The 22,461-nt window shown below is 37.5% G+C and overlaps 2 long non-coding RNA genes across 2 annotated transcripts; one reads left to right on the top strand and one right to left on the bottom strand.

Annotated features, from left to right (window-relative positions):
• On the top strand, positions 1-4,757 carry LOC129422777 (uncharacterized). The gene is made up of 3 exons (XR_008637533.2): positions 1-848; positions 3,786-3,858; positions 4,429-4,757. It is a non-coding gene; the product is annotated as an uncharacterized lncRNA (long non-coding RNA).
• Positions 4,758-5,031: 274 nt separating this feature from the next.
• On the bottom strand, positions 5,032-14,852 carry LOC141350023 (uncharacterized). The gene is made up of 2 exons (XR_012357892.1): positions 13,718-14,852; positions 5,032-5,519 (listed from the first exon to the last, which is right to left on the bottom strand). It is a non-coding gene; the product is annotated as an uncharacterized lncRNA (long non-coding RNA).
• Between the last annotated feature and the right edge of the window lie 7,609 nt (positions 14,853-22,461).

Consider the following 22,461-nt stretch of genomic DNA (forward strand, 5'->3'; position numbering starts at 1 on the left):
AATTTAAAACACATGATATGCATAGAAACCACTCAATATTTTTAATTAAAACCAAAAACAATATTGTAAAGGATTAAATCATGTAAAAATTAAATTAGGGTCAGCATATTTTTTCAGTAAACCTGAAAAGAATGTAAAAAAACTAAACATTCACCTGAGTATTTTTATATACTCAATAAAAAACACATTTCTGTATATAAAACAGTCTAAAGATAAAAAATTGAAACAGTATATGCTTCAAATGTGCAATGTATAATTGTTGTATTTTTACTTATATCACACTATTTTGCATCAGATTTTACAAAGGGGGGAAAATTCCTATCTTTATTTTTATCTGCTTCCGTTCTGCGTGTATCTTCTACCACTGTTGTCTTAGTCACCAGCCGTTCCCATGCCTTCCCTCAATCTCTTTCCCTCTCCATCATATCATCCTCCTCCTCCTCTCCACAAGCTTTCCTTTATCTGTTTGTCTCTTTGAGTTCCCTGGGCAAGATGTATTGATAATTTCCTGCAAAAATATGATTCCAGTTTATTCTACAGAGAAAAAATCCAATAGCGCAGCCTCCAATTGGATTGGGTTTTTCAGTGGAGTACAGAACAATAGAGAGAGAAAGGACCTGGCCCCAGACATTCTACATGAGATTATTGTTAAACAGAGACCTGATAGAATTACATGCTACAATAGATGATAATTGCATCACAACATGATTTCTCTGTGCCGTACAACAGCGCATATTCATCTGCCATATCCATCCACTCAGGGCACCGATGTGGCACGAGGCAAGGCTGAACCTGAAGAAAGGTGAAGATGGGGAGGCCTCGATAAAGGGTTATTGAAAGTTATAAAGGTGGGTTGAACGAACAGGAAAGGAGGTGGAGAGCTCAGACATGTCATGTTCTGGGACACCACGAAAGTGAGAGGTTTGTATATTAACAGAAAATACATTTTAGGACCAGTTTCCCGGATAGGATTTAAATTAATCCAGGACTAGGCCTTAGTTATATTAGGACATGTAGGTAGTTTTTACAAACAAACAATACTTGGTGTGCTTCTTATGACAAATCTAGGGCACTGATATATGTTAAGATTGAAGATGTCTTTAAATTAAGACAGCTCAAACATGCATTTTAGGTTAAGCTCTGTCCGGGAAACCGTGGCATAATGTATAGAGTATATTATGCTCAATATTAAAACCACTCTTTTGTGGGAGATCAGTATGTGTTTAATGCCATCCTTTTACAAGAGGACTTTTTATGACTTTCTTCTTGACATAAAATCTGTGTTTTCCACTGTTTTAAATGCCTTACAACCAATTACATACTATTGTATTTTCCTGTACAATAACTATCGACTGTAGTCACATTTCTAAACATGTGTAAGAAGATGCACGCACACACACAGAACCACACTGAAAAACAAACTGAGAGTAATCGGATTAACTTCAGGCCCGGCAGCAGTGACTCTGGAGTGGGGGGGGTTCCAGTAGAAGGACCTGGCGGTGAAAGATCGGCTCCTTTACAAGGATCGACAAAGAGAAAGAAAAATCACAAAAGCACCGAACTCTGATGCTCTGAAAGTATAGAGGGCACTCCGCCTGCCTGGCTGGCTGCTCGGCACGGTGTGCGTCGACTGCTGTGGGTGTGTGTGTAGTGGGGTGGGCCAGAGGGGTTAAGTAGGATGGAAGGCACCCATACTTCAGATTGGCAGCAAGCTGCCGCAAGGCTAATCTAATCAAGGGCCTTGCAATTCAATTAGAGCCATCTCAGGGGCCCCACCGCCAGCTTGCCGAACGTTCAACTCTCCTCTCTGACGCCCTGTTGCCCCCCTCCTCCACCATCAGCCCTGCCCGGTACCACCCAGCTGCGTTAGATGAATGTAGATGAAATATGAAATATGAAAATCTCCAATAATTTATGGGAGCTGTGAGGAATGGCATGGGGAAGCGTTGGATGGCTGTAGGTAATTCTCCCCTCAGGAGAGGAGGAGTCATCTCACCAGCCGAAAGAAGAGTGAGCGCGGCTGCTTATGTTGCAGAAATATATACGGTGGGGGAGACCGCACGAATGCGTGCGTACGCACACCCCCACATGTTGACTGTATCATCATTCCTGCCAGCAGCACAACTCATACTTCACCAGTCAACTCCATCTATTGCTCTCTGTTGCAACATCCACCAGAAATGGATGAGCCTTCTGTAAAGACACACACACACACAGAGAGAGGAAGAACTCTTACATATCTCCAGGCAAGTCAAGCTCATCGGGCAAAGAGAGAGAGAGAAAAGCGAGAGAATGGGAAAGAGAGAAGAAGAGTGAATGATGGGCAGTCCATGAGATGAACTCTGATTCTTAAGTAGAATACAGTGGTTGGGTGGAGGGAGGGGGGATGCTCTTAGACAAATTACACCTCATTAGATCCTGGCTCTCACCGGCACATCATGTCAGGAGGAATCTTTTTTTATTTGCACAAATTTGCCTGGAATTCCTCTTCGTTTTCCCGCCGTCCATTATCAAACGAGGCAATCTGATTACATTGTGATTATTCTCTTGCTTGCGGACGCTCCCACATGCAGCCAAGTCCTCTCTCTCTCTCCTTCTCTGTCTCTTTCCCGTCTGTCTTGTGTTTCAGATTCCCGAAGTAATATATATTTGGCAGTGTCTCTCTATCAGTACATGTATATGAGGTCCAAGCGTCTGAAAATATGCCCCAAATGACTTTTAAAATAAATATTTAAAATGTGCATTGACCACGTGAATTCCTTTATCAAAGGAAAATAATCACTAGTGGTCTCAGATATGTCTGATGAATATACACAACTGCATGTGCTGTCATGTGTATTATATTAGGAATGTGTATTATAATTTTGGTAGCGTTTTCGTTTGGCATCATATTTTGTTTTGTTAATAGGTATGTGTCATTGTATATAAGTGGAGTTCAATTTAGTGGGTTGTAAAATATTTAGGTACTATTCTTTAAAGTGGACATATCACAACGCTTTTTTAAGATATGAAATAAATCTTAGGTGTCCCCAGAAAACATATGTGAAGTTTTAGCTCAAAATACCATATAGATGATTGGTTATAACATGTTTAAATTGACACTTTATAGGTGTGAGCAAAAATGTGCCATTTTGGGTGTCCTTTAAATTGCAAATGAGCTGATCTCTGCACTAAATTGCAGTGCCGTGGTTGGATCAGTGTCAGTGCAGTATTATAGGCGGCATTATCCCCTTCTGACATCACAAGGGGAGCCAAATTTCAATGTACTATTTTTTCAAATGCTTGCAGAGAATAGTTTACCAAAACTAAGTTACTGGGTTGATCTTTTACACATTTTCTAGGTTGATAGAAGCACTGGGGACCCAATTATAGCACTTAAAAAGTCTGATTTTCATGATATGTCCCCTTTAATAGATTTCAATTAGTGTTTAAGAAAATTGTACTAGACCAGCACTTAAGATTTTTTTTGTGTGCCCCCACAACCCCATAAATAAGGCTTAAGAATTTGGCTGGATTACATTTAGCATTGTTGTTCATTTTTGTTGTCAATTTTTATAATAAATTATTGCCAATATTTTTACAGGTGCAATGAAGTGAAATAAGTATTTTTTACGTATCAATAGAACCTGCTTGGGTAACACCCTGTAAACAGATACCCCCATAATCCCTGCTTTAGTGCATATACAAGCATATACACACTGGATCACATACATTTCCCTACACTGTATAAACCACATTGCATCAAGATTAAAATGACTACTATAGCAATTGTTTGGTTTTTGCAGACAAACTCAACATAATCAGCTGTGCAAACAGAAGACTGAAGAATTTTCAACTGAAGGAATTCATGGTGAACAGGTGAAAGAGATTCCTATGGCTAGATTATCACTTCAATTGAGCAATTAAAACCCAAGTTGAAATTAAATTAACAAGATCCTGTGGCTCCAAATATGGCTTCCCACCCTTGTTCTAATCACAAATACATGGAGACGTACTGAACCAGCCTTACCTCAACCTGTTAAGCACATTGCTTTCGTGATTTTGACAGTATTAGGGCAAGCACTTGTGATTGTACGGAATAAATTATAATCATAAGAAAATCGTCCGGAGGCTAAATAGAAATAGATCTTTATTGCACAAGAATTTCTTCACAGGACCTAATGACAAAGTGAAATTATATATCAAAAAAGTAAAAAAGTTATATGTGTGTGATTAAGATTATATAACGCATTGCTTTAAAGTGATCAGTAATCAGATCATCCTAATGTGAAAATCTTTCTTACATCGTAGCAATTAAAATAAAAAAACATGAGAAAAGAAAAAAAGAGAATTGTGAGAAACCTGCTGAGAATCCCAGCAGGCAGTAAAGTGCAGTCTGACTGCTTCATCCCTCTCATTCTCCATCACTGCTGTCTCTCTGGCCTCCAGGAACAAGGCAGTTCTGCAGGATACCTTGTCTGTGGCCTTGGTTGGATGAAAGGCAGTCTTGGCAGGAGATTAGAGACTACTAATTGTGGTTTTGACTGATGCTGTGTCTGAAAATGGTGAGGTGGAGTGAAGCAGAGAACATGGTGTGCAGGACACGTATGGAGCACTTGTCATGGATCCTGATTGTAGGCTATTCATGTTCATATGACGTGTTTGTATCCCTCTTTACTTGTAAACTGCATTGGTGATCTAGCAATTTATCATTTATTGAACTGCAATCAAATAAAAAATCACATTACAGTTATGACTGGATATCTTCTCTTGTTTAATTCTTCCACAAATTGCGTTTTAATTTTCAATGAACGATTACGGTAAAATTGCACTGCAATTTAATACCTTATACATTACAGATTTATCTCATATCATATCCAGTAATGATTAAAATAATAACTACACGTATATAAAATAAAAATAATAATAATTTTTAAAATACATAAACTAATAGTAATAATAAAAATAATTGTCTAATAATAATAATAATAATAACAATTTGCTGCTGTTTGCTTTAACAAAATATAAGATTCAGATTTTAAAAAAAAAATGTGTAAAAATACCAAACTAGTCTGATTCAACATTCACTTTGCAATTTGTTTTACAAAATATTGTCTCAGCGTGGGACTGCGCAATTTTCTTCTGCACTGACTCGCTTTATTTTTCTCTTTCAGTCTCCAGCTCTGTGTTTCTCCTCAGCAGGGGCTTCGAGCTTTGCCTCTCTCCCAAACCCCCCTCTGGGCCATCCAACATTTCAGTCTTGTCCTCTCCTCGCCCATCCTTCGCTAGCTCTCTCTCTGTAGACGGCTGGTGGCTCAATGGCTAACTGGATTATGGGACAACAGAGCACCTTCCTCTCTGCCGTTGGCCTCAATCTACTCGCGCCAGCGTCTATTGAGCGCGCCCGGTCCCCGCTCAGGCCCGGCTTTATTGAGCCGTGTATGGGTCTTTATGCTGTGCGTGCTCGGCCTTGCCCCCATCTCTCATCAATCATCCGCCTGTGAGGCCGAGCTCAGAGCTGGACAGGCTTCAATGCGTCTCTATAGGAGAAAAAAGAGACAGATAGAATGTTTACTACACGACTGATCAATCAAATCAATCGGGCATTTGTTCTGAAATGTTTCGGTGAACTCTCGAAATGCAAACATTTGGAAAAGTCGGAACAATTCCCTGTGATCCTTTATCAATTGTTTTTTTTAATGCAAATACAATTTTCAATTTTACGTTTCATGTATTAAATCTTATCTAATTTCTAGTAAACACAAAACCTTTCGGTAATGTTTGCGTAGAATTCCAGTTTCGTTATGTTCTGGGAACCATTTACAATTTTTTATCAGACAGTTTTATCAAAAGCGCGTCTACAAAAGGGAGCATTCAACATTTTGCCAGGAGCAAACAACAAGCACACCATAATGCACAAACAACCCATTTCTAACGTAGAGGTTTAAAATATTAACAAGAAAAAACAAATCAAACCAAACCAAAAAGTATTTGTTGGCCATACAGGCTACCACCTGTACTATAAAAATTATGCTTTAATATTTCATTGGGCAGCTGCCTGAATTTGCACTGTTTTTCAAGCAACGTTTTTAAATGTCTTTTTATGCACCTGAAGCTTCTCGGGAGCCCTGCTTAAAGTGGTTATGAAGGCAGAATGATGTCTCGTCAGGTCTGTCGATGATATCACTTTCCCCCCTTTTTCATCAGGCCTCAACAGTATGTCGAACTTCTCTCTGTGTGCCTAACTTTTTTAATAACGATTTTCCCTCTGGCCGTAGGCTCAAACTAGTCTCCTGGAGGAATACCTCAATCCGATTATGGCTCTATTTTACAGCAGACGCCAGGGCGCAATAAGAGCAGAAACGCCACTTCACCCATCAATTAGATCTCTATTAGCAACCAATGCCCACCGTACTCCAACCAAGAACCAAAATTAAACAATTCTTCAAGTCGACAAGGTCAATTCAGACCTAAGATGCCTTTCTTTCATAACAAATGTATTCACTTAGGGGTTTTATAATGATCAATAAAGTAATATGGACTAGATTAGCCCATTCACTGCGTTCAAATCTCGCAGTGCAATAATAAAAATGCCTTTAACAACAAATTGGTATTTTTTAATACATATAGGCTTAATCAGCTATCTGGGTCGTTCTGCAGAATGTAAGATTTCTATTGTTTGTGTTTTGTATAGTATACGCTCTCACACTTTTACTGTATTATTTATTGTTTGTTCTGTTCTATGGTGTTGCATATATCTATTCATTTCATATAAAAATGTGACGAAATGCTTGTTGGTTTTTAATTGGTTTTCAGACTTGCTGTATTGTTTATTGTTTGTTCTGTTCTATGGTGTTGCATAAATCTATATTTCATTTCATATGAAACAATGTGAACGAATTTTATGCTGGTTTTTAATTAGTTTTCAGGCGTGCTCACTAATACTTCTTCGATTATAAAGAATTAATTTAGGTAGCATGGTCAAATTCACAGTTCCCGATTCACTCCAAACAATAAACATGTCGACATTTTTGCATCATCAGGGTGCAACCCATGAGGCCATTTGAATATGTTGCATTAAATGTAAGTTGCTACATATATATATATATATATATATATATATATATATATATATATATATATATATATATATTGCATTGGAAAACGCACTAGGAGAGGTTTGAGGAACAAACATTTGTATTTACAATACTTAAAGTACTCTAAGGTTTGGGAAAGGGATTTTTCCTGAATTGGAATTTTACTTATGGCAAAGCAAATATTAGACTTAATATTTTGACTAGAAAAAAAAACACAATAATGTAATCCAAATAAGCTAACTCCTATGTCACTGTCAAACCCTTTTTTATTCATAAAAATAAAACCTGCAGGACAAGTAACTCCAGCACGTATCTCTCTGTTTACCGAGTGAAAGGATGGCCATTTATCATCGATCGAGACAGCGTCGCATTTTCTACCTAGCTCTCTCAGACCTTGTCCCAAATTCAGCATTTTTATGGAAAACTGCAGTCATTTTGATTGATGAAATCTAAAGATGTCTAAAACAATCCAAGAGATCCCCAACTGTGGAGCTCCTACGGGGTGCTTCACTCCAGGCATTGTTACTGTGACATAAGGGGGGAGCTTCGTGAGAATACACGAAAAAATCACGATTTAAGTGTAAAGCGGACAGAAAAGGATTTCTTTACATTCATCCGGGCCGGCAGTGGGAAAGTTGGAGAAACTCTCCATTTTGCAAGTAAACAATACAACCTCAGTGTCTGTGACTCCTTCAAAAAAACATAGGCCTGCAGTATATGGCTCAAATCTCAAGAAAGACCTTTTATTAAAGGACTTCGGCATGTTCCTTTTAAAGTTGTCTGCTTAAAATTCTATGGAGCTGCTATAGTGTCTTTGATAAGACAACGTGATTTAATTTTGTTGGGCATGTCGGGTTACCTTGTGTGGAGGATGCATTCATGTTGAACACAGCTGTAATCAAAATTATAAATTTTCATCGACAATATAAAAGAAGATAAATAGCACGTTTCTTATTGCGACAATTGGGCACTATATTTTTGCCATTGGCCTACAATTTTTCGCGCTTGTTTGCCCTTGATCCATGACAGCAGAAATGTCACCTGCTAAATTGCCGCCCTCCATTATTAATAAGGGGAGTGAGGCGCAGGGGCACAATCGGAAATATCTTACTTCGCGACACCCAAAGGGAGTTTTAATAAATCTCCCTCTATTTAACTGTGTTTCCCTCAGACTCCTCCGGGCAAATAGAGGCCGTGTCAAGATTGCGTTTGTGTGCCAGTGCTTAGGACCAGCTGCTCTCAAAAACAGACAAGCCCTTGTCAATTACCCGCTGACGAGCAGGTCTGGGGATCGCCCGAGGCACCGGGCGACCAGCAGTGTTACAGTCCCGCAATTAGTATCCATTTCTGTCCAGACCTCCTCGGAGTGCCCAGACACGAGGCGGTCAAATGGCAAAACATTGCAAAGAAAACTGAATGGGCCCAATATTATTGCCCCACACTGAGGATGACGAAAAATTATGGCTATTAGGGTTGTGAGGCAGCAAAAAATGGCGTATCTATGAGTAACCCAGCGGGAAAAAAATCTAATTTTTACAAAAACTAAAAAGAAGCAGGAAGGATAAATGTTATAGCCTACGGTTTGGATGACACCAGTCCGATTTTCCATTGCCTGGCGCTTTGTCGTCGTTGTCACCGTTAACAGCTGGTGGGCATTCCGAGTCTGTTTCAGTCCTGTGGCCTTTGGCCTGGTGGGGGATGAACCTTCGGACCGGGCCGTCCAGCGGCTTTAACAAGCCGCGGTTAGATTGGGTCAGAGAGGCCAAATCTCTAACAGGACAAGCAAAGACCCGCGCCAGCGGAAGCCGTGTCCAACAAACGACTCCGGCCCAGGGAATCATTAGGAGATGCGTTTGTTTAACTAATTAGCAAGCTGGGCAGCCAGGGGGAGACTTGTAAGGCAAGGGCATTAACTCAGGGGAAGATCCAGAGTTCAAAGTACAGGAGGGGGACAAGGCCTGTGTAATACACTGAAGTTCAAGAACAGAGCAAACAGCACATGTCAAAAACGGGCAACGCATTCAGCATGGCAGCTAAAGGAGACAAGCGACCTCAATGAGGAAGAGGAGGGGTCCTGTGTTAAATATGGGAAAGTTTGGGGAACGGGTCAGCGGGTCAAGAAAAGTCAACAAGAGAGCAGTATTAATGACATACGGAATTTGATATCAAAAATACATAAATCTTCAACTGAGGGCAGCAACACAATGAATACAATGGAGCAGAGTGTTTGAGTCAACACCGATTTTGTTGTTAGAGAAAATAATGGATTGATTCGAGCTGTTAACATTCAACACAAAACGCTGGCACTAGAATGGAAGTTTGATGAAAAAGAAATTGTGGATTGGAGCAAAGACTGTTCTGAAAACGTAGCCTATTACGATATAATGGGATTTATGCATCGTTACAGGATTGTAAACTTCAAATGTGGGTTTCTCGATTTACAACGTATTTTGCATGCAATAATTTAACGTTAAATGTGAAGTTGAAGCATACTGATGAACGCCCGGTTTCGTAATTACGTTGTCATGTGTTATTGTACAATGTTAAAACGCCCTCTTCTCAAAGCAGCATAAATTTAGGTAATAACGAGTGTATCTTTATTTCGGAGCTGTCACATCCAGAGGTGCTGAACACACTGCTTGTCGAATGGGCTACTGCTAAATATTTAGCTTAGTAGGCTCTAACATTTATTCAACATTTCAGAATTCAGAAAAAGACTTGGCTTTGTTAAGACATGAGGTCAGGAATATTGATGCTCAAGTTCAGAAAAGTATATGAACGTGGCCCAAAATAAATGCATTAAATGTGATTGCCCACAATGCGAATCACGAAAAAACTGGTCTAACACTAGTACTGTTGATTGAAAACTTAATAGATGCACACAGAACAAGTCGTCCTACTGAACACATATTACCCTTCGTGTATCCATATTAGTGGGTTTGAGGTTCAAGCTCTGTGCTATCTAACTGCCATTATGGGAGACCAGGGCCATGGAGGAAAGAGAGTGGGAAACGTTTATTTATCCCTTAACTAATTTATTTGGGCTTATTTATTTAAGTGTCAAAAATGCAGAGTTGTGATTTTTTTTGTGAATTTAGCATGATTCTAACATATCTGTACTAATGCATGTCAATTAGACCATTACAGCTACACTCTCAAAAATGGGTGCTAAGTAGCACTAAAAACTCGCAGTCAAAGGGGAACCATTTGTAGTTCTATATAGCACCTATGAAGAACCATATAAGCACCACTACAGCACCACTTATGGTTCTACAGAGCACAATATTGTTCTTCTCAGGTGCTACATATGAAACTTAAAATGGTTCCCCTATGATTACAAACCAGTGAACCACTTTAGCACCGTTTGCTTTTAGAGTGTTACCTTCTGAAAATTCAAAGGCCATTTGCGTGAAATTCTATTGCTGCAGAGCACCGTTTAAAAGGCGTTAAGGTAACAAAATATAACATTAAAAAAAGCATAAAATCCAATTACAATAAAATTTTATTTCTCATTAACAAGAGACATTTGATAGAGATCTTAAAAAGAACGTTGCCCTTAACAAGCAGTGCAAAGCTCTTGTAAAGGTAACTGTGCTTTTATGAAACATACCTCATAGGCTAGATTAATTTGTACATACGTGAGATTATTGTTGTACTTGGAACTTATGGAAACCCAGCCGAAAACTCTGTGTGACCTTGGGCACTGCCCCTCCCCTCCTAACCCTTGTTAGTCCTCACGTCTGTCCCCAGGAACGCCACATTCCATAACTCTTCATAAAAACCATTATTAGGGAAATCCGTTCTTTTTGACAATTTAATAGTGCAAACCAATCATGTTGGTGACACCAACCATTCATCTACCATCACAGACAAAGAGCAGGCCTCTTCGCCATGCCGACGGGAGTCTGCGCTATTTGCAGTGCCAATCCACAATGCATGCATTGTAGATGCCTAATCGGTGTGTTTATGAAAGCAAAGTATGGTGTGTTTTTTTTAATTTGTGGATTGTGACGTAGGCCAAGTAAACATGGCTTTCAAATATGAGATGTCTTTATTTTATTATTTTAACTTCACACGGTACTCGATGATACACCCGAAATGCACCCGATAGCGCATTAAAAGGGAGTGGTTTTGTTCTTTACACACAGGCCGTGAATTCGTTTCTGAATCAATTTAGGAGATTCAAAGCAATTTTGCAACATTATCCGGTGGGACTAACAAGACAGAAAAAATGCTCCCTCTGAGGATTCACCTTTAGGAGCGCCTCAATAAAAGAGACATCAGCTCCACACACCAGCGTATAATTTTTAATATATATGCAATAAATGTTCAATTTGTTTTCTGAAATGACGGGAAATAATTTCGTCATATTTTAAAGCCATTATTGCCTCCGTGCTCCCACTCCAGCTCCTTGTGTTTGATTAAGTCATTCGGAGATTGTAGCTGATAGTTAATAACGATACTGTTATGGACCTCTTGACATTAAATTCTCTATGGGGCAGTTATAAAAGTGCTTCTTTGTGTGAAGACCTCGGCCTTAGATTATTTGCCTCAACCTGTCAATAACTCATTTTTAATTTGATGTCTTTATTTAGCTTGGGAAAATGAGTCATGAAATACACACAGTTTATCCAAAACATAAATAAATAATTATTTCCAGGAAAAAAAGAGAGGCGATTAATTAACAAACTCTGGCGTGAAATATATAAAACAATAATAATAATTAACAATGTTTGAATAATTTACATATATGGCTTGCTTATATTTCCTGGGAGACTTTAATGTTTTATTGTTTATGAGTTTTTGCTGTGCTGCAACATTGCCAGTTATGCGTATTTATTCCTGGTATATTTAGGTAGTGTCATTTTGTTTTGTGTTGCTTGCGCGTTTACGTCAGATTGCAACATGCACTTTTTTGTTGTTGTCATTTATATGTTCTTTAATATGCATGTTTGTGTATAATGTGTATTTTTCAGAACGCATCTGTGTGTAAAACGTGTGTGTGTGTTTTATGATTATTAACTTCTTTTTTATTCATAAAAATCGTAATTCGGAAAGTTTTTACATGTTCCCCTTATTTTTCCTATGAATTCCACGAATTCCCGTAATTCGGAAAGTTGTTACATGTTCTCCTTATTTTTCTTATTAATTCCACGAATTCCACGTGTGTTAAACGCAGTTTCAAGGACACCACAGTAACAATAGATCGTGTCGTCCTGAAATTTGTGAAACGCCTCGGCAATTTGCGTTGACAGTCATGATCCCATCAATTCAACGGAACGAGGTCAGTGATGTACAATAACGAAAATATATTATTATTCGCATGTTTGACCCTAACTCTCCTTATTTTTGTAATTCGATACAAATATTAATATGTGCAAAATGTCTATTTTAATTTAATCTTAAAAAGATTATTGAAATGAGGCGATTGTTCGTTTTCGCAGGGTGTAAAAGCCCTGAAAACATTCATTGTATTATATTACAAACTGTTAAAAATGATCAACCAAATAAATGTTTCACTAATCTATTACTAAAATATTTCAATGTTTCTTTGCTTTAAAATCTTCAAAAAAGAAAAAAAATACACAAGTGCCTTCTTATTTCATGCGATGTTGCCTTTGATCAGTCTATCGGAAAAAAGTCGATTTTCTGCAGCCCTTTCTACTTTTTATCTTCTCTTCGCGCTTGTCCAAAACTTCGTTTGTTTTGCCCTATTTCTAATGCTGTTTGTTTAATTTCTTTATTCTTGGTTCGATACACAGCTGCGGGGAGAATACAGTCTTCTTTTTCCGATAACAAGCACATTCCTTTTGACGGTAGTCTTTGATTTCTCTGCCTTTACACAAAGTCTTTGACTCTGAGCTGTCAATCCGTCTCTTTTGTTGGGCTTTAGCTTCTATGCAGATTGGACGGAAAGCCATCGTCTAAATTGATGGATCCGTTTCGAAATAGGGAAAGGTTAAGGGTGGAAAAGTGAAAGGGTTTCCCTGGTAATTTCATCGGTTTTACTAAAATGCTTTACTTCGTCGCTGTTTTCCTTTCCCAAAGAATAGGTTACGTAGTATAATGCATACATCCAGTCATTAAAAACTGCTTGGACCTGAGATTAAATCGCAATATATTGTCCAAGTTCAAATATGTTGACGAATTCGTCATAAAATGATTGAAAAAAGGTTATTTAAAATAAAGTAATAATCTTGGTAATTATTAATAAATTAACGAAGCTTGTCTAAAATTTCTGCAGTCCAGAACACAACTAAATGCCTTGTGCACCACATTAAAATGCTATTAAAAGAGTCTGTTTGCTTTTTGTTTTGTCATTCGAATTCCATCACTGACTTCAAAAAACATCTTTCCGAATTTGTTCTTCATCAATATCAACTGTAGTTAAACACTGTGATTCCTCTGAGAATAACAACTATTTGCAGCTGCTCTGCCACGTAGGCTGATGGTTTGAGCAGTGCAGTGATCTCAAAGGAAAAAACACAGCACAACACTGCAGCAATCTCAAACACCGAGTAACATCCAACATTAGACAAGAAACATCCAGCCATATTCAATGCATATAAAAGTGCATGCTAGAATGTGAGAGTTTAAAAAAGTATTACACCTAAAACGTAAAAAATGTACTAGCTACTTACAGTGCCGTGATGCGCCTTTTCCGTTTGGTATCCTGTCATATCCTACCAGTGGGCTAATGTAGAGTTTGTCTTGTCTTTTTCTGGGAGATTCACTTTAACAAGTGGAAAGTTTGTGTCCTTCTGCGCCATTTTATACATGATGAGCCGTCAGTAATGGGATTATTAAACAAAAACGGTTTCAGGCGCTGGCGTTAACCTTTTTTAATGCCTAATTAGGTTTTGCAAAGAAATAATTAGATTTTGCATCGCTTACATTGCCTATATTTTCAACTGACGTAGAAACAATTTCATCATTATTCGACCCTCTTGTCGATCAGCTTAACAATATACATTTAGCGTGACTGTATACAAGATGATTTAAAAATATGCTGTGATCAAATATTGCACATAAATTAATTATGTTGCACATTTGCCCGCATCACTGTCGTAATGTAATGAAGAGAGCGCCCTCTGTTTGTCGAGACCATTTACCGCACATTTTTCTTTTCCCCGTTTCCTCGACCCTACAAAACTCCCTTGTGCTGGACAAGGGATTGCCTGGTGATAAGATTCATATAAGAAATTACAGGTATGTTTATACTTTGAGAGCAGGGTCCGGTTAACCGATTAAATCTTCCTTTTAATATCATTATGGTACAGTATGATGACGCAAGCTGTGCAACTTAATGTCTCCCTGAAGCTGGCAGGTCCAAAATAGCTGAATTGTTTTCTTTCAAACACTTCACAGACAGCGCTGGCAGACTTTACCAAACCAGACGGTGTCTTTGTCTTGTAATATTTGTGTTATGGTCACGGCAAATTAGAAAGTTGCCACTGTCATTAGAATTAGTTATCTTTAACATTATTTTAAAAGTATATAACAAGTGATTCGTTTTTTTTTTTTTTAAGAAAATTCAGTATGATAAGAAAAATGGCTTGTGTGCCAACTGTGTGTGTATTGATTCGCATGTATGCTTAGATCAGTGCAAAATTTTACATTTGCTCAAATATTAAAACACACACGCAAAGTCGATTGCTCTGCCACAATGATCTAAAAATGAACTTTTCATAACAGCATTTTCATAAAAAACTCTCGCCGTTATTACTGATTTTTTTCTGTTTTAGAAAAGTCAAATAAAAATATTAATGGATCTTGAATCTTACCACAGTTTAGTTTCAAAGGTCGGGGATCATCTGCATAACACGGGCGTGAATATGCCCATAGGATCACATCGACTCGCCCTTGAAGGAAGAAAAGGACAATGGGCGAGGAAGACAAACAGCTAGAGGATGCTCGTCGAACTTCACTCATATATCATTATTTACCTTAATTTATGAGTATTTGGAATTATTTGAATTATGTGGATTGTAACATCATGCTTTTAATGCACGAGTAGGCCAAAATTTGAAACTGGCTTGATATATAGAAATGTAACACCCCTTTTTCTACAAAAAAGCTTAAGATTTCCAGCTGAGGCATTGATGTTGATAAAATTGCCATTTTCTTTTGGTTATTCAAAAGCGTCGTTATGTTAATTATGTTGCACAAAAAATACATAATTAACAATATTTCAGACCGCTAGTAGGCGTAGGCTAGATTCGTATTCTACCACCTGGATACATTAGTTTGACATTTTTTAATTAACGTGACATGTAAATAAAAACAATGTATGTTATATATTTAATATAATATATATTTTAAGTTATTTTGCTTGCTCAAAGCGAATTCGTACTACATTATTAAGAAATGTGTTAAACTATTTTTTTTTATTTTTTATTTTATTATACGAAATCTGTAAGCATTCACTCTAAAAAACAAACGGTGCTATATAGCACCAAAACAGTTGCTTTGGATCGTAACGATAGAAGAACCATTTTTAGTGCCATATAGCACCGCTGAAGCACCAGTGAAGCACCTGTGTAGAACCATATAGTGCTATGTAGAACCATATGTGGTGCTATAGTGGTGCTATATGGCCCCTATATGGTTCTACACTGGTGCTTCACTGGTGCTTCACTGGTGCTTCACTGGTGCTTCACCGGTGCTATATGGCACTAAAATGGTTCTTCTATCGTTACGATCCAAAGCAACAGTTTTGGTGCTATATAGCACCGTTTGTTTTTTTAGAGTGTTGCAAATACGCATTTAGACCACAAACAACTACGCATATACGTCAAAGGATTAAAAAACAGCATAAACATAATACCTTCCGTCCTACAGGTTTAACACAAATCTGAAATATAAAAAAAATCTTAGTGCAGCGTATGCATCGATAGAGCCCGTTGATAATCCTTTGTTTTTTTTTTCTGTCTCGTCCTTCTCTTCTAGCAGTCACCGTAGACAGCGATGTTTCTGTATGAAATCATCTGCAGGAAAAACAGCAAAATTACAACTTAACTTACAGTTACGATGCATTCTGCATGCAGTGTATAATATGTGACTTTAACAATAATTTAATATTTTATTAGTTCTAATATGCTACATCAAAATTATTTGGTGTAAATGCATTAAATCAAGTGAATGAATAGGGCTGCTTTTTCCGAATACGAGTTCTTTGATGATAAGAACTTCTACGCACGTTTCTAAAAAATGCCAAACAATCGAGACGAGTAAGCTTTAAGTGCTACGAGTCGCTGTCCGTTCATGACGTGCTGAAATGTCACATTATAGCTCTAGACGTTATTGCTTTAAACAAAATACAACTGTACACATATTTGACTTTTTAAATATTGAAACTAATTAATACACTATTAGGATATTACAAAAATATATAGCTATTAATGTTATCTTCCTGTACGCAGTCACTGTTGCAGCCTATTCTCATGAAATGCGTATAAAAAGTCGTGCAATACATACGCAACATTTCAATTTTGCGTGCATATGATAGCCTACGATTTTTTTTACTATTGTCGCCTGGCTTTGGGTTTGGAGCAAGTTTTCGTTACATAAATTGACATTCTAACAAAATAAATTCTAATAGACAAAACATGAAGAAACGTATGTATTAAATTACATACTAAAGCAAAAAATCTGACCCCAAACTCAAGCGACAAGAGTTTAATTTGACGTATGTATTGCACGACTTTTCACACTGCGTGCTATTTATATGCATTTCATGAGAATGGGTTGAAGATGCACACCTGTCTTTCAACCTGCAAACATTAAACAAAATTAACAATATTGCTTCTCTTATTTCGTTGCGTAGTCTTCTGCAAAACTTGCACGCAAATCAGCCCTTGTATTAATTTATTACCGATGTTTCTTTTTTAAGGGGGACTATATTAACGTTTGAGCTCTGTGGCTGACAGAAATCCTTCTAATCCTTCTAGCGGCCATTTGTAATTGTTAGATAATGTGAATAAATACATAATTCCTTTATTTACTTCAAAAATATTTACTCTCTTTAACTGAGCTGTTAAACCGAATGGAATAAAGATTTCAATGCTAAAATGTTTAGTGAATCATTTATATATATATAAAAGGCTGCGACCTTCGAATGACGTGATCGGCGTCACAGCAAGCAGCGCGACTAAAGGCTGGTAAGGCTTTTTCCAATTCAAAGGCTGCTTAAAATGAAGCCTAAAAATGAGGCTTTATTTATACGCGTTGCTAAGGATAGAATCATAGGCCATTTCTAAATCCGAAGGCTGCAGCCTCCGGATGACGCATATGCAGCCTTCACAGTAGGCTATCTCGAAATTCGTAACGGCTGAATGTAACGGCTGAACATAAAGGCTGGATATTTTAAAATAAACATTTAAACCTTTGTTAAATAAAAATGGTTATGGTTTGTATTAATATTTTTCTCTGTATGATGCATATATTTCTAAACTTCTTTCATTTAATATAGCCTTAGGGTAATCTACATGAACGTGTCATATTTTCAAAATAAAATTAATATTTTTCCGGTTCCATCGATACTTATTTGAACTAACAGCATACGTCAGAAAGGAGACCCAAATGATGGATCCTTCTCTTCGTGGACTGCTACCTTCAAAGACCGAGTGCTCGCCTTCTGAGGTCGCAGCCTTCAAATTGCAACAAAGCTAATGTCGTTTGACTCTGAGTACCATGGAAGCTGCTTTTGTAACTAGCAACTGCAGATACTACATTGCCAGAAGTGTAGGTACAAAACTGCACCTTTTCTGTTACTGGGGTGCAGATTTCCCTCAAATGTTCACATGAAATGTTGTTTTGGGGTACAAGAAGGTACAAAATTCTTCCAAGTATACACTTCATTTTGTTTATTGGTTTTTGTGTGAGGGAAGCCTAAATGTCCGTAAACTCTTTCTTTAAACATGAATAGACGTGGTGATGGTGTATTACACGCGGCTCTCAGCTGCACCCCTGTGGCTCTTGCTTGAATTGCTGGTCTCTTCCAAAGTTCTCCCTTGTAGTTTGTGCGTTTTGTACAAGCATTTTAAGTTTGATTCGGTTTCCGGGTGTTTCTATGACATATCATGCTATAAAAATAACCATGGTTTTACGCTGGCTGCTACCTTACTACAGCTAAATAAAACACTTCGTGGTTACTATATAACACAAAATAACCACTGTTGTAAATCCTGATTTGGCTTGGTTAGTAAAAAATCCCTGGTTTCTTCTATAAGTATAGTTAATTTTCCTAAGGTTTAGACCGGACTGGCTCGATAGTATTGAAATGCTAAATTAAGAAGGTCATTCTTTTCCCAAACACTCTGTAATTTGGCACAGATGTAAGGCTCAGTCACTTTGCTTTTGTCCAGTTTTTGTAACATTTTACATGATCCTGTTCCTAGTCACTGTCCTGCAGATGTTAGTTTCAACCCTAATTAAACACACCTGAAAAATCTAATCAACGTCTTCAGGATAAGTTGGAAATAAAATGCTGGTGTGTTTGATTATGGTTGGAACTAAACTCTGCAGGACAGTGGCCCACTAGGACCCAGGATTCCCACCCTGCTATTTGAATCTGGGCTGTGTTGCACTGTGTATATTTCTAGCAATTTCCTGTTTGTTCCACTGAGTGGTGGAATCTCGCTGCTCACAGTAATGACATTTTTTTTGTCCACATCCAATATTAAATAGCTACAACAAAATACATTTTAAAATGCATTTACAATTGTTCAATTGATGAATGATTTAAGTTTCAGCATGTCATGATCAGACAGCAACTCATGAAACATGAAGCAAACATATTTTCTATTGTCTACTGTGGGTTGTAATTGTGGTTCAGGATGGCTTATTTTTCATGATCCAGTGAGCCCCTGCTGGTAAATGCCATGAATAAACCATTCTGTGGGAAAAAACATTTTTTCCTTTTATGGCTATTCAGAAATGACTGGATATGCTGACTGGATAAAATTGGTTGCAAGTAACAGAGAAATCATGATTATATTTTTTGATTTTTGTGAGAGAGTACTTGTGCTGTTGTCTGGCTGCCTATGAAGCACAGAATAGGCATTAGTGAAGAAGGTACTAGCATGGTACTCGTCCCAAACAAAACACCTTGGTAGTAGCATGTTTTATTGGGACATTTTTACTAATATTGACTGGGTGTTATTTTCCTGAAGCATTATGTGATTCCTGGGAAATTGCGGTTTCTTCTCTGACTGATTAATAGCCTTTTTTGCATTGCACAGTGGCTCCTCATTTATGTCTGCTACTGACAGAAACAAAATGCATATATTAAGTTAGTACATTTTCAGCATTTAATACTTTTTGTCAAAAATAATAAAACATTGCTAAAACCCCTAAACATAATTTTTTCTGCTTTGCAACCACAGAAATATTAATATAGTTTTGAAACTTGTCACTTATTTCATAATCAATTTAGATGTAATCATTTAGCAGACAAATTACTAAATTACATCATTAAGATAAAGTGGCTGTACAGTTACATGAAAACCATACAAGTGAGATTTCGAAACGTACAAAAAATAAATAAATATGATAAAGTTGGCATTGACAGGTTGTATTTAAATTATTAAAGTAAAATACAGACATAAAGCACAAACAAAATACAGTTATTCTCCTCACAATAAATAATTTCAACTGAGGTTTATATAAGTTTGCAGTGACATAAAATGTATTCTTGTCGTAACCTTGTTTGTTCTAAACTACTGATTGATTAGATTAAGATAGAATTGTCTTTCTGTTTCAATTTGAGAACACATGACCGTCAAAATCATGAGCAATCATATGCAAAACCATCTTTCAACAGCTGGATTTTATGTGTTTATTTTCTTATATGTTCAACCCAGCGATGGGTCAAAAAGGGACGAACCCAATCCATTGGGTTGTAATTTAACTTATGCTGGGTTGTTAATTTAACTCTTTTTGATTTTTTTTAAGCTTTTTGAGTTTAAAATAAACAAAGTATGTGATACATATACATGTACACACAGATGCCTTGCTACAATTTTGCATTTTTTTGCAATTTTGCTGTCTTGCTACAATGCAAAATTGTGTAAAGCACTAAATAAATACATTTGAATTGCATAGAAAATATATATGATAGCATGGCCAAACTTTTTATAACAGTGTATATGTTTTTTTTTTTGTATTGGTTACCAATTGGTTAATTGGTTTATTAATAAAAATCATCAGAATTGACTTTCAGACAGGGATTTATGGGCAGTTAATTTCAGTTTCGGATGAACCAACTATTCATGGTAACACTTTACAATAAGGTTGTTTTTGTAAATACAACCAACTAATATAATATAAATGCATTAAAGGTGGAGTGCACGATTTCTAAAAAACACTTTGAAAAAGGGAGTCGGACCAACTACCAAAACACACTTGTAGCCAATCACCCCGACATCATTGTCTGGGTTGTGTATGTGTGGGGCGGGTTTATCAAAAGAAGGTCCAGATTCTATTGGAGTTAGAGCCCGACCGATATATCGGCAGGCCGATATTAGACATTTTCCAAACTATCGTTATCGGCATTCATAATGGCCGATAAATGAATATTTAAAAAAACCCGGACGAAACAGCCTTCAACCATATCATGAGTGTTGCCGTTGTATAGTTTGTCCACCAGAGGGCACTCTACAACCTCCCTGTTGGCAACACTCGTGTATAACGCGTCACACATCCTGCAACCTGCTGATCCAGCCAGAGTCGGGCAAAGAGAACAACAGTTAAGTGAGTTCATGGTGAGTTGGTTACGAGACAATAAAAGAAACAGGTTTCTTTTTAAAATGCATTATCATATTATTTTAGTTAAAACTCATAAATAACTACAAATAACTAATGTTAGGGAAATCTATGAATGTTTCGTTGCGCGTTTCTGAAAAAAAATATATCGACCGATATATTGGAATATCGGATTTTAAAACCAACAAACATTTGTATCGGTATCGGCCTTCAAAATCCTTTATCGGTAGGGCTCTAATTGGAGTGGGGGCGTGTTTGTTTAGGTGATTTCAAATGTCAACATTGGCTTTCAGAGATCATGGGCTCTGAAATATGAAAAATAACACTGAAAAATATAAATTTTCAGCATTTGTTAATGTTAGTTAATGCCAATACAGTTATTTAGTTCATTGTGCATAATGTTAATGTTTGACAATGTATTAGTACATGCTGAAATGATCATGAACTAAGATTAATAAATGCTGTAGAAGTATTGTTCATTGATCGTTCATGTTAGTCAACGCATCTTAGTGTTACCCTATTCATGAAACCTTGTATTTTCGTCTGTAAGGTATCTTGATCATTAGTGTCTATTCCAGATCCCCAAATGAAGATTTGATTTAGATAGATTTGATTCCACATGCACATTGACATTTGCTTATCACAGGACCCAGGACAATGTTTCTGGTTGTCCCCTCTACGGCAACGACGCTCCATAGCTTTAAAAGATACCAGATGATTTCTGTGCTGACTCTGTGAAGACTCTTTGCTGAGCCGGTGGTGGCCAACGTTTCTCAAATTTGCTAAAGAACAATGGGTCCTTGAAGGGTCCTCCATACACAATGACCTGCAGCATGTAGACCACAAACACCACTAGGCATGAGATCAAAAAGAAGGGAATGAAGGGCCGGAGATGTCTCCACGCAACCCCCAAGCCATACCTAAAGCCGCCATGGTCACGATAATGGGTTGTTTTACGGGATATCAGCGTCGATGGAGCGGCCGTAGTAGAGTTATCCGAATCCACGTATGTAGTGGACTCTGGATCAGAGGATTCCATGGAGAAATTCAATTAATGGTTAACTGGAAGTTATTCTCACTTCTGACTTGCCAATTTAAAACCTCCTCCTCTCAGGAAATTAAAATGAACAATGATTAATTTCCATAGTGCATCCAACGAAGATTAATGTTCCACTTGTCAGCATTTCCTTAGTATTGCATGATCTTGTGTGTCTTAAGGCGATCTGTGGTCTTCTCGGTTGATCTTGATAGATGAAACAATTTGCAGAGAGTGTGAAATCTACCAAAAGGCACTCCAGAACTTTTACCCCATAGACACACTCGCTGATTTCTTCATCTTCTCTTGTTTCTAACTTTCATCTGTTTTTTATTCCCAGCTCTCTCTCTCCGTGGGTGTTTTAACAGCACTCCAAGAGTTGGTGTCTGAAGGGACCACATCAAGATCATTTAACCAGACTCATACCAGCCATACCCAGAGAAATACGATAGAGCAAGAGAGTGAAAGAAAGAAAGGGAGAGCAGTGCAAATGAAGCAGGGATAGTATTACACTGTGTATATATAGCAGCAAATGACTAGAAGATGATGTGAAAGTAAAACACAGAGACATATGTGCTTGATATG

This window comes from Misgurnus anguillicaudatus, chromosome 16, assembly GCF_027580225.2.
Source record: "Misgurnus anguillicaudatus chromosome 16, ASM2758022v2, whole genome shotgun sequence".
NCBI classification, from domain to species: Eukaryota; Metazoa; Chordata; class Actinopteri; order Cypriniformes; family Cobitidae; genus Misgurnus; species Misgurnus anguillicaudatus.